The sequence below is a fragment of the Zea mays genome, chromosome 4, assembly GCF_902167145.1.
Source record: "Zea mays cultivar B73 chromosome 4, Zm-B73-REFERENCE-NAM-5.0, whole genome shotgun sequence".
NCBI lineage: Eukaryota > Viridiplantae > Streptophyta > Magnoliopsida > Poales > Poaceae > Zea > Zea mays.
In genome coordinates, this window is record NC_050099.1 from 209,891,440 (window position 1) to 209,902,889 (window position 11,450).

The following is an 11,450-nucleotide window of genomic DNA, read 5'->3' on the forward strand; positions in this document are numbered from 1 at the left end:
TACGCCCTGCTTCGGGCTCTGGTATCCAAAGGGGTCTACCTTTGACTTGGTTGGATACTCAGATTCCGACTATGCTGGATGTAAGGTCGATAGGAAGAGTACATCAGGGACGTGCCAATTCTTAGGAAGGTCCCTGGTGTCGTGGAACTCTAAGAAACAAACCTCCGTTGCCCTATCCACCGCTGAGGCCGAGTATGTTGCCGCAGGACAGTGTTGCGCGCAGCTACTTTGGATGAGGCAAACCCTTTGGGACTTTGGCTACAATCTGAGCAAAGTCCCACTCCTATGTGACAATGAGAGTGCTATCCGCATGGCGGAAAATCCTGTTGAACACAGCCGCACAAAGCACATTGACATCCAGCATCACTTTTTGAGACCACCAGCAAAAGGGAGATATCGAAGTGTTTCATGTTAGCACCGAGAACCAGCTAGCCGATATCTTTACCAAGCCTCTAGATGAGAAGACCTTTTGCAGGCTGCGTAGTGAGCTAAATGTCTTAGATTCGCGGAACTTGGATTGAATTGTAGCATACATGTATTTATGCTCTTGATCATGTTACTTTTTGCATTTTGTTGTTTAGTATGGTGCTCAAGTTGTACAAACACTCCCTGGACCTCACAAGTCCGTTGCAAAGTGATGCACAGTTTTAGGGGGAGATGTGTTACAACTTGACCCTTTGAGACTAACCATATGCTTGAGTTTGCGTGTTTTAGTCTCGAAGGAGAATTAAAAGGGACAAGGTGGACTTGGACCATGTAAGACTTCCACTGCACTCCGATGAAAAGAGTAACTTTTCCAAGTTCATCTTTTAACTCTTATTGCCTTTGTACTCTTATTTGAAGATGTTGGTGAGGCAATGGGGTTAAAGGGCCAAGATTGATCCCGTTTTGGTGTTTGATGCCAAAGGGGGAGAAAATAAAGGCCAAAGCGATAAATGGATCAGCTACCACTTGAGATATTTTGAAAATAGTAGAATAGAGCGATCAGCTACCACTTGAGATATTTTGAAAATAGTAGAATAGAGCTTTTTGTTTGTCAAAACTCTTTTATTGTCTATCGTGTCAAAAGTTGGCTTCTTGTGGGGAGAAATGCTGATTATGGGAAAAAGGGGGAGTTTTTGGAATCTTGAATCAAATACTCTTGAAATGACTCTCTTTATGCCTTAACATGTGTGTTTGACTTAGAGATAGAAATTTGAGTTTTGATTTGCAAAAACAAACCAAGTGGTGGCAAAGGATGATCCATATATGCCAAAATTGAACCAAAACAATTTTGAGTTCTTGTTTGAAATGTTTTTGTATTTGTTCTACTTGCTTTATGTTGTGTTGGCATAAATCACCAAAAAGGGGGAGATTGAAAGGGAAATGTGCCCTTGGGCCATTTCTAAGTATTTTGGTGATTTAGTGTCCAATACAAGTGCTTAAGTGTAAAATGGTGGACAAAGTACAAATCAAGAATAAAGGTATGTTTCTCAGACTTAGTATATTGTTTATGGACTAATATATTGTGTCTAAGTGCTGGAAACAGAAAAAATCGAATTGGAATTGTCTTGGCTCGAGCAGCCAAGACTCTGCTGAGTCTGGGAGCACCGGACTGTCCGGTGGTGCACCGGACAGTGTCCGGTGCGCCAGGCTGGCTCGAGCGAAGTGGCCGCTCTCGGGAATTCGCCGACGACGTACGGCTATAATTCACCGGACTGTTCGGTGTGCACCGGACTGTCCGGTGAGCCAACGGTCGGCCGGGCCAACGGTAGGCCGCGAGATCTACGCGGGACACGTGGCCGAGCCAACGGCTAGAATGGGGCACCGGACTGTCCGGTGTGCACCGGACATGTTCGGTGCGCCAACGGCTCTCTGGCGGCCAACGGTCGGCTGCACCGTTCAAGGAAAGAAATCGGGCACCGGACAGTGTCCGGTGTGCACCGGACTGTCCGGTGCACCAGTCGACAGAAGGCAAGATCAGCCTTCCAGATTTGCTCTCAACGGCTCCTAGCTGCCTTGGGGCTATAAAAGGGACCCCTAGGCGCATGGAGGAGTATATCAAGCATTCCTACAACATTCCTAAGCACCAAGACATCGATTCCACGCATTTGGTTCATTGTGATAGCATCTAGAGCTCTTGTTGAGTTGTGAACTCATTGAGTGGTGTTACGAGCTCTTGTTGCGACTTGTGTGCGTGCTGTTGCTCTGATTTTGAGTCTTGTGTGTGTTGCTAGTTTCTCCCTTACTCCGTATTTCTTTGTGAATCTTAAGTGTAAGGGCGAGAGGCTCCAAGTTGTGGAGATTCCTCGCAAACGGGATATTGAAAGGCAAAGCAAAACACCGTGGTATTCAAGTTGGTCTTTGGACTGCTTGAGAGGGGTTGATTGCAACCCTCGTCCGTTGGGACGCCACAACGTGGAGTAGGCAAGTGTTGGTCTTGGCCGAACCACGGGATAAACCACTGTGTCATCTCTGTGTTTGATCTCTTGTGGTATTGTGTTTTGTTGAGACTCCTCTCTAGCCACTTGGCGATTATTGTGCTAACACTTAACAAGTTTTTGTGGCTATAAGTTTAAGTTTCACAGGATCACCTATTCACCCCCCCTCTAGGTGCTCTCAAAAGCCCCCAACATAACCTATGCAAGTTAGCAAATATCAACACGTTAAATACAAATATCAAAAAGTATACAAGTGTATAAATTCATCGAGGTACCTTTTCTTTCGAGCAAATACATTGTGTTCACAAGCTGACTATTGTCTGAAAAATCGAAAGATCACTACACGGAAGCATCTCTCGTTCATCATCATGGTACCTTTTCTTTCGAGCAAATACATTATGTTCTTCTGCAAAGTAACAACTTGTGAAGTGTGCTACCTCCTTTAGTTTAAATTGTTCCGCAATACATCCTTCAACTCTTGATTTATTGCCCACCATTGCTCTAAGCTTCTTTAATGCTCTTTCTATATAGAGATGGCAATGGGTACCCGAAACCCGAATACCCGACGGGTTTTACCCGATATGAAGGCGGGTACGAGATGATTTCTCTACCCGCGGGTACGTTAATGGGTAAAAACCTTTACCCATTGGGTAGACGGGTACGAGTATGGGTTGGTACTACCCATACCCGTCTACCCGTGGGTAAAATATACCCGCATCAATAGCACTATAAACATCTAATAGAGTCCAACTTAACTAGAATAAAACCCTTCTCTAGTTATCATTTGTCTAGATACCAAGTTATGTAATCATATGAGTTGTTATATGTGAAATTGAAGTTGTTTTTATATGTTTATTTAATATTTTGAGTGATTCGTATATTGGAATTCAATTCTTTCCTAGCGGGTACGGGTTACCCAACGGGTAAAAATACCCGCGCGGGTACGGGTATGGGTAAGATTTTATGCCCGCGAGTATATATGGGTAACCCGATGGGTAAAATTTTTTTTGATGGGTACGGGTATGGAATGGTACTACCCGACGGGTATGTACCCATTGCCATCCCTATTTCTATATGAAACATCCACCTGTATTGAACAGGACCACCGACCTTAGCCTCATATGGAAGATGTATAAAGAGATGCCACATAGGATTGAAGAAACCCGGTGGAAATATTTTTTCCAATTTGCACAAAAGCACCGGTGCCTCTTTCTCTAGCTGTTCCATCACATCTCTTTTGATTTCTTTAGCACACAACTGTCTATAGAAATAGCTAACTTCAGCTAACGTTTTCCACATAGCTTCGGAAATGTACCCACGAAACATTAGAGGCATGAGCCTTTCCATAATTATGTGGAAGTCATGGCTCTTCAGTCCATTCATCTTCATTGTCTTCAAGTTCATAGATCTTCTAAAACCAGCAGCATAACCATCGAGGAATTTAATATCTATAGGTAAGTAGTAAAACTATATATATACATAAATAACTATATATATATACATAAATAACATTAAATTTATCAATATTGAAACCTTCATACAACCTAATATTATAAGTTAAATCTAATCAATAAATAACATCAAATTTAACAATTTAATAGCATAAGTTAAATCTATTATAATAATAGAATTAATACTTATACCTAACATCAAGGCACACATGTGATATTAAACTAACTCTAATCACACTCTAATCATATGTGATATTAAACTAACTCTAATCACACCCTAAACTAACTCTAATCACATAAAAGTTAACTCCCGTCGGCCATAAAAAACCAACGAAAATAAACATTTATACACATATTTAACAATTACACTCGCATTTACATTCAATAATTCAAAAATTTATATACCTCAACAGTGCGGGGCGGCGGCGCTCGGGGAGGCGGTTGGGGGCGGCGACGTTGGGGGCGAGCCAGGCAGCGCTACGGGGCGGTGGCTTTTGGGGCGCTCCGGGACACGGCGCTGGGGGCGAGCCGGGCACGCTCCGGGGCGGTGGCATTGGGAGCGACGGGCGGCAGGTGGCGCGTTGGAGGCGACGACGTTGGGGGCGGCGGGGGGGGGGGGGGTCGGCGCGGGGGGCGCTGGAGGCCGGTGGTCGGCGATGGGCGGCGGTCGACGATGGGCGCGGTGACGACATCGGTTTAGAGAGAGAGAGAGAGGAGAATGAGCCGCGCGGGTTGTCCGCCGGCCTTCCATAAAGCAATAATCCCCGTCGATTGGCGTCAGGGCCAACAGGAGTTAACTTAAGGCCCGTCGGCTGGCGTCTGGGCCGACGGGAGTTAGCTAATTCCTGTCGGCTAGCGCCAGGGCCGACGAGAGTTAACTTAAGGCCCATCGGCTGCTTTATAGCCGACGAGAGTTAACTAATTCACGTCGGCCTTTGCTCGGGCCGACGGGAATCTTCAGTATTCCTGTAGTGGATGTTGCTCCGAAGCTACGCGCAAGGGAGCTACGACTCAATGGCGGAAAAAGGAACCGACTTAAAGGGGAAAATGCCATCTAGTCCCCGTTGGGTTGTCCATAAGTCAATAGTAAATATGAAGGGCATGAATGTAAATTTACATAGGCTACGCCCTGTGCCTATAAATAGATGAACATTCACGCTGACTTGTAGTGGCTTGTGCGTCACGATTGTACTTTTACCTTCTGTCAAGCCGAAGGTAGGAATGTAATCCTGTGTTGTTCTTATTCATTCATGATTATATAATAAAAGATATATTATGATAGCATATGATTATCCATGTTGTTTCCCATGTTTCATATGCTTTATCTTTCATTGATATATGTTGTGATGATGAAGGTAATAAGTCCTTCATAACCTTCGTCCGAAGATCGTTACATCCTTAGGGGAATAATGCTTCGAAGGACGAAGGACATTAACCATTAACCTATTTTTGTGTTGGCTTGTTCTTAATTCATAGCATTTGAGAACAAATCCCCAACAAATAATAGTGCATGATCATAGTCCGTGTGTATCATTAATCCCAAAACCAAGTAGAGCAATAACAATTCTACCCAATAATTCATTTATAAGCAAGACATACGGTAAACAAGACTACATAATCTATTAGGTCCCATCAATTTAACCTAACATTGAGTGCATGGAGAGAACATTAATATTGTTAGGTCAAGAATGTGATCAAGGACACACTTGTCTTTTTTGGTACAACTCCAGATACTTATCCACTTAGGGTTTAGGTTCCTCGTAACCTCACTTTTCTATTCGCAACAAAGCATACAAATAGGCAAATAATAAATAAAAATAACTTTACACCAAACATGGAAACAAATTACATAATATTATTCTATGTGTCAAGATGAATCCATATATTCAAAAACCACTGAAATCGGAGTTAAAACAAGAGAGTTATGAATTAACTAAGTTCCTAGAACTATTTTTATAATTAAAATCGATTTCGAAATTAATTTTATAATTATCAAAAAACTCTAGAGTGCGGGTACTAAAACCAAAGATTGTAGGGTTGTTTTTATAAATTATAAAGTTCTTTCTATAGCTGCGGACTGTAGGTTATTTATAAACATGACAGACACTCTTTAGCAAATCTGGCTCAGCCGAAGGGGTATCATCGAAGCTAAGACGTACGATCCCCATCTGGAGGTCCAGATTAGATCGATCTTGCGGCTTTTGAGGTGCGTGCACCAGAACCGCACATATCAAGGTCAACGGTCAGCACTTAATGAAGCGAAGGGGTATTCCTAGCTTCTAATCCTATCCCTCCATCTGAGAACCAATGGCTAGGGCTCCCCGCTGTTGTCGACGGCGAGGGGAGTAGAGCTCATGCGCCCTCCGCAGTGGCGCCTTGTCGGAGTGCATTGAACCCAGCATTCCGGTGCTCCCAACTCCTCTCTATAGCTGCTACACAAGGCAGAGATCATAGCGAATATGTTTAGGGGAAACTCACCAGCGATTAAAGGCGCCGATGAAGCTGTCCACACACCATAGCGGACCTACGACGGAGAGATGGCTTCGGCGAGCAATTCGCCGAGCACCGAGGATCCTCCCTGCCTGAAGAGTGAAGACACCACAACGAGCTTCGACTCATGCTGGCGATTTCCCCCGACTTCATCTTGGAGTCCGAGCGACATCGCATGCACGGGGCGACGACGACAGCCTCTTCTCTCGCTCCGGCACGGCTCTCCCTCTTTCTTAGTTTGGTGACCTCGTCACTTTGGTTTGGGAGGACGAGGGGGTCACAACGTTTGTGAGTTATATCCCCATGCCAGATCATCCCATGGGCGGGGTGACGGCCGGATCGGGCCCGAGACCCCCGGCGGTGGATACGGAAGTCGTTGCAACAAACTCAGAGAGAATTGTTTCTGGCATCTGAGCCCTGCATGGCGCGACAGTAAGAAGGTGCAGGCGCGCGGGCGATGGCTGGCCAGTGGGCCCCAAGTTTCTGCGCACATGTGTATGCCTGGTGGCAGTGGCGTAGGGTGAGGAGCCATTGGCAATTTTGCCATTATCATTTGTGGGCTTCGCCAGTATGCCATCGGACCCACAAATCATAGACACAGACGGTCCCACCAGTCATAGATACGGGATGGCATAATAACAGGCAGCCAAAATTGAGAGTGGCAAAATAGCAAATTTCTCTAGGGTGAGTTGGGCCGGCACGGTGGAATGCGGCCTGGGCGCCAATTTCTCCCTTTCTATTCTTAAGGTTCCAATTCTTTTTTCATTTTATGGTTTCAAGTTTCAAATTCAACCAAGGTTCAAATTTCAAACTTAGTTTAAATGCACAATCATAAACTCTAGCATGACATACAAAATTTATTTTACTTCTGTATTTATTACTTGTTTTAACCATTTAGATCAACCCTACTAAATGTAATGTTCATGTCACACCCGATTTTGAAGGTAAACCGAATGCGAATCATGTACGTGATATGATCAGAAATTCGCATACATAGCGATTACATAAATGACTCATCATAGCACAATAAAGAGTGAAAGGGAAATGGGCTTCAAACATTTCCTATAATCGATTTTGGTGTTTGACGTCCATCACAAACCACGTGGACTAACTAGTTTGCTTAGTTGTCATTTATCTCACGTGCATAAAGTTCAACATAAACCCACAAAGAAAATCAGTTGGGAACTCTATAAACTTTGGAGCAAAGACAAGCATTGGTGCTGCTAGTGGCGCACCGGACACTATCCGGTGCCTAGGACAAGGCACCACGAACTGGCCGCTCTCGACTTTTTTCCAGAGTCGCTCCGCTATAATTCACCGGACTGTCCGGTGTGCACCGGACATGTCCGGTGAGCCAACGAAGCAACAGTCAACTGCGCCCAATGGTCGACTGTTGTGAACAGTGAATAGTGCACAGTGTAGAAGTCAGAAGTCAGAGCTGCGAAGTCAAAACGCACCGGACTATCTGGTGTGCCACCGGACTGTTCGGTGCTGCAAGAGGACAAAGGACTTCAACGGTCAACCGCTCCAAACTCCAACAGGCAGCTGACGTGGCACGCACCAGACAATGAACAGTGCCATGTCCGGTGCACCACCGGACTGTTCGGTGTGCCTGCCGATAGCAAAGTCAGTCAACGGCTAGGAAGTGGTTGGAGGCTATAAATACCCCCAACCACCACCATTCAAGCCATCCAAGTTTTCTGAACTCCACATTCATTACAAGAGCAAAAGCATTCACTCCAAGACACATTCAAAAGATCAAATTCTATTTAAGCCTCAAAATCAACTCAATTGCTTAGTGACTTGAGAGAGTGTGTTTTGTGTTTCTTTTATTGCTCTTGTTGCTTGGATTGCTTTCTCCTTCCCACTCTAATTCTTCTAAGTGCTTTGTAAAGCTAGCAGGAGACACCTAAGTGTGTGGTGATCCTTGCGGAGTCTTAGTGACCCAAGTGATTACGGAGAAGCACTCGACCGGTCTGTGTGACCGATTGAGAGAGGGAAAGAGTTGGAATAGACCCGGCCTTTGTAGCCTCCTTTTTGTGCCCTTCATCTTGCAATAAGTGACCCCTAGATAATGAATATATATTTCTTTGCACAAGGTTCCATCTTTACTGCTCAAGAGGTTACTGTCGGTGGCCATGGGATGTTTTTACTCCCTCCATGATCTCTAAAATGTCTCCCTTATTTATAGTTTAGCTTTGGAAGATACACGATTGGCCAAGTTTGAGCATGGGTGAAAATTCCCAGATGATCGCAAAGATTGTTGTGGTATGTAATGATCCAATCATTGCCCACTCTGAGCATCAATATGTTGCTACTGGGATGCCCATAGAAGCTGCTCTGAAGGTATAATCTGTTCATGTGATAAAATTTCCTTTCATTTGGGGTGTTGTTATAGTTAAGTTGTTTTTCTACTATGAAATTATCTTCCATGTAGCTTTGGAGCAGGAAATGTATATCTGCAAAAGGTTAATAGCAATTTATACAACAAAAGAAAAATATGATCTGCTATCATGTTTCAGGACAATGCTTCCTCTTCCTTCGGGAAGAGGAAATTGTTATAGCAATGATCTTACTTTTCTGGGTAGTTGTTTTGCACAACAGCCGGAGGAGCACGAAGGGAGGAGGGGCCAAACAGGGGAGGAGGGGAAGGCAGACGGTACGATTGATGAGTCGGCGAGTGCAATTTCTATCTCTTACCGGGTTCACTTCCAAAAGCCGGGAGTCGTATGCTAATACTGGCGTCTTACCCCCTTTGCCGCCATCGACACGGGCTATGGAGACACGTTAAGGGAAGGTATGCATGGCGACATAGGGACTGGCAACGAGGAGCGCCCGTGGCCAGCTTGGACCTAACACTAGACTTCGGTAGGGAGGCAGAGAAGTCACACGAGGAGAGAAAGTTGATGCTGAGTTCGGCGGGGGAGGACCCCAACAATGACACGGGTGAGGAGCCAAAATATCACCAGTGTCTTCTAGAATATCAACGTCAGCATTGCTCTGGTCTTCAGCAAAACCAACATTCAGTTCGAGCTTGTTACACTTTGTTTTATAATTAACAAGTCTATTTCACATTCCTTGTAATATGTACAACTCAAGAGTCAGTATCTAGCTATCGATTTATTGTGTCAGATTTCTGTTGGAACATCACCAGTTGTCCAGGTCACGTGCCAAAAGTCTGGAGGCATGTATATCGTTCGATTACTCTCCTATGTTTGTTTCCAATAAACATCTTGAACATAATAGTTGAAAGGTAAATTTCAGGTGAAATGTAATTTTACAATACATATTTCTTGAGTAGAGTCACAAATCACAATCATTACATTCAGGCATTCACCTTCCTCTATTCCATGTCTACCTATGTATGACACTAAACCTTTCCTCTATTCCAGGCAACTCTTCAGCTTGAGGGATTCTTTCTTCCTTGTTATGTAACTAGGTATATGCACGTACGTTACAACGGGGGGATAGTTGTACACGGATATATCATTGTTTAGTGATGCTATCAAGAATCAACTCAAAAATCATAAAAGTGAGTGAGTGATCTAGGTAATTAGTGACAAAAATCAGCCATGCACCAAATAACAAGTGAGGTTGGTGCTTTCTATCTCAACTATGATGGTTCAATCCCAGCATTTTATCTTCACTGTCTATATCTTCATTACTACATAGTTAGATCCTTTAATATTTGGTGCATGGCTGATTTTTGTCACTCATTACCTAGATCAACTCACTTGTTATGATTGTTGAGTTGATTCTTGATAGCATCACTAAACAATGACATATTTATGTACAAGTGTCCTCCGTTGCAACACACGTGCATATACCTAGTTTTATACCTAATAGTGACTTCCAGGGGCTAAACCGCGAAATCCCAATTTAATTACTGGACGGCGGGTCCTATTTCGTAAAACTCAAGGACTGTTTTACAAATGTGTCGCAGCTGTTATAATGTGGGTCCGATCTATCGTCAACGGGCTAGATTAGATTAGCTTTAAATTGAACTGGTATGCGATCGTCGATGTTGGATCAAGAGTCTACGGTCGGGTTTCAATCCAGCGAACCGGTATGCATACTTCTAATCACACTGAACGATCTATCATCCAATGGCCAGACCTGCACCCTCCTATTCTCTCGCATCGCCTACCCCATGTTACCCATGCTCGAGCGACGCAGCGGCGACATGGCTCTCAATGCGACTGTGGCTCACCGCCATCTCCCCCCTCCGATGAACGCTACTCAACGTGTATGCAAGATAGAACAGCAGGCCAGAGAACCTTACCCGTAGTAGATTTGGCATATGATCGAGCCATGGAAACGGAACCACGCGGTTCAGTCATCGCGATGAACTCCGGTGAGCAATTTGGCTAGCCCAGAAGGCCCTGCTCCCAGCGACTTACTCGTACACGCTCTGTACGCACTAGCAAACCCTCTCGCCCTTTTGCTAGCCTCCGAACAGTAGCCGGCGACTGGCGTCATCAGCGGACTAGTTGTTGCTCGACCGAACCCATGTCCCGGTGGAGCATGCTTCCAGGTTCAAGCACGACAGCAACATCCTAATCTTTACTCCCTCTGGTGGCATGAATAGATAGCAAGGAGTTCAAGTATTTTATACTGTGAGTCGGGATCGTAACGACTAGCTGGCTAGCGGTCATGCGGGTGGGTTATTACGATACGGAGGTAGTTTGTTATGATACGCTTGGGATCAAATCCTAACAACAGCCCAGCGATTACGCTCTGCTTCGTGAGTTCATTACAAGATGAAGCTAACTGGTCGTGTCCCTATATATTTTTCCTATTTCCTATTTTCAATTTTCCTATTTCAGATTTTAGATTTTGAATTCAAACGTGTTTTGAGTTTTCAAACTAAATTTTATATGCACACATAAAACCGATCATGTATAATATAATTTCATGTTATTTATTTATTGATTATCTTGTTTGTGCAAATGTTCTTAATTATGCAACTCATACGTACAAGAATTTGAGGAAATAAACTCTAATATACAATATTAATTAAAGGTTATATTATCCTTAATCTTTTATAGGCTAATTCTCTATTTATTTTTTTTAGAGTTTCAAATTAAGT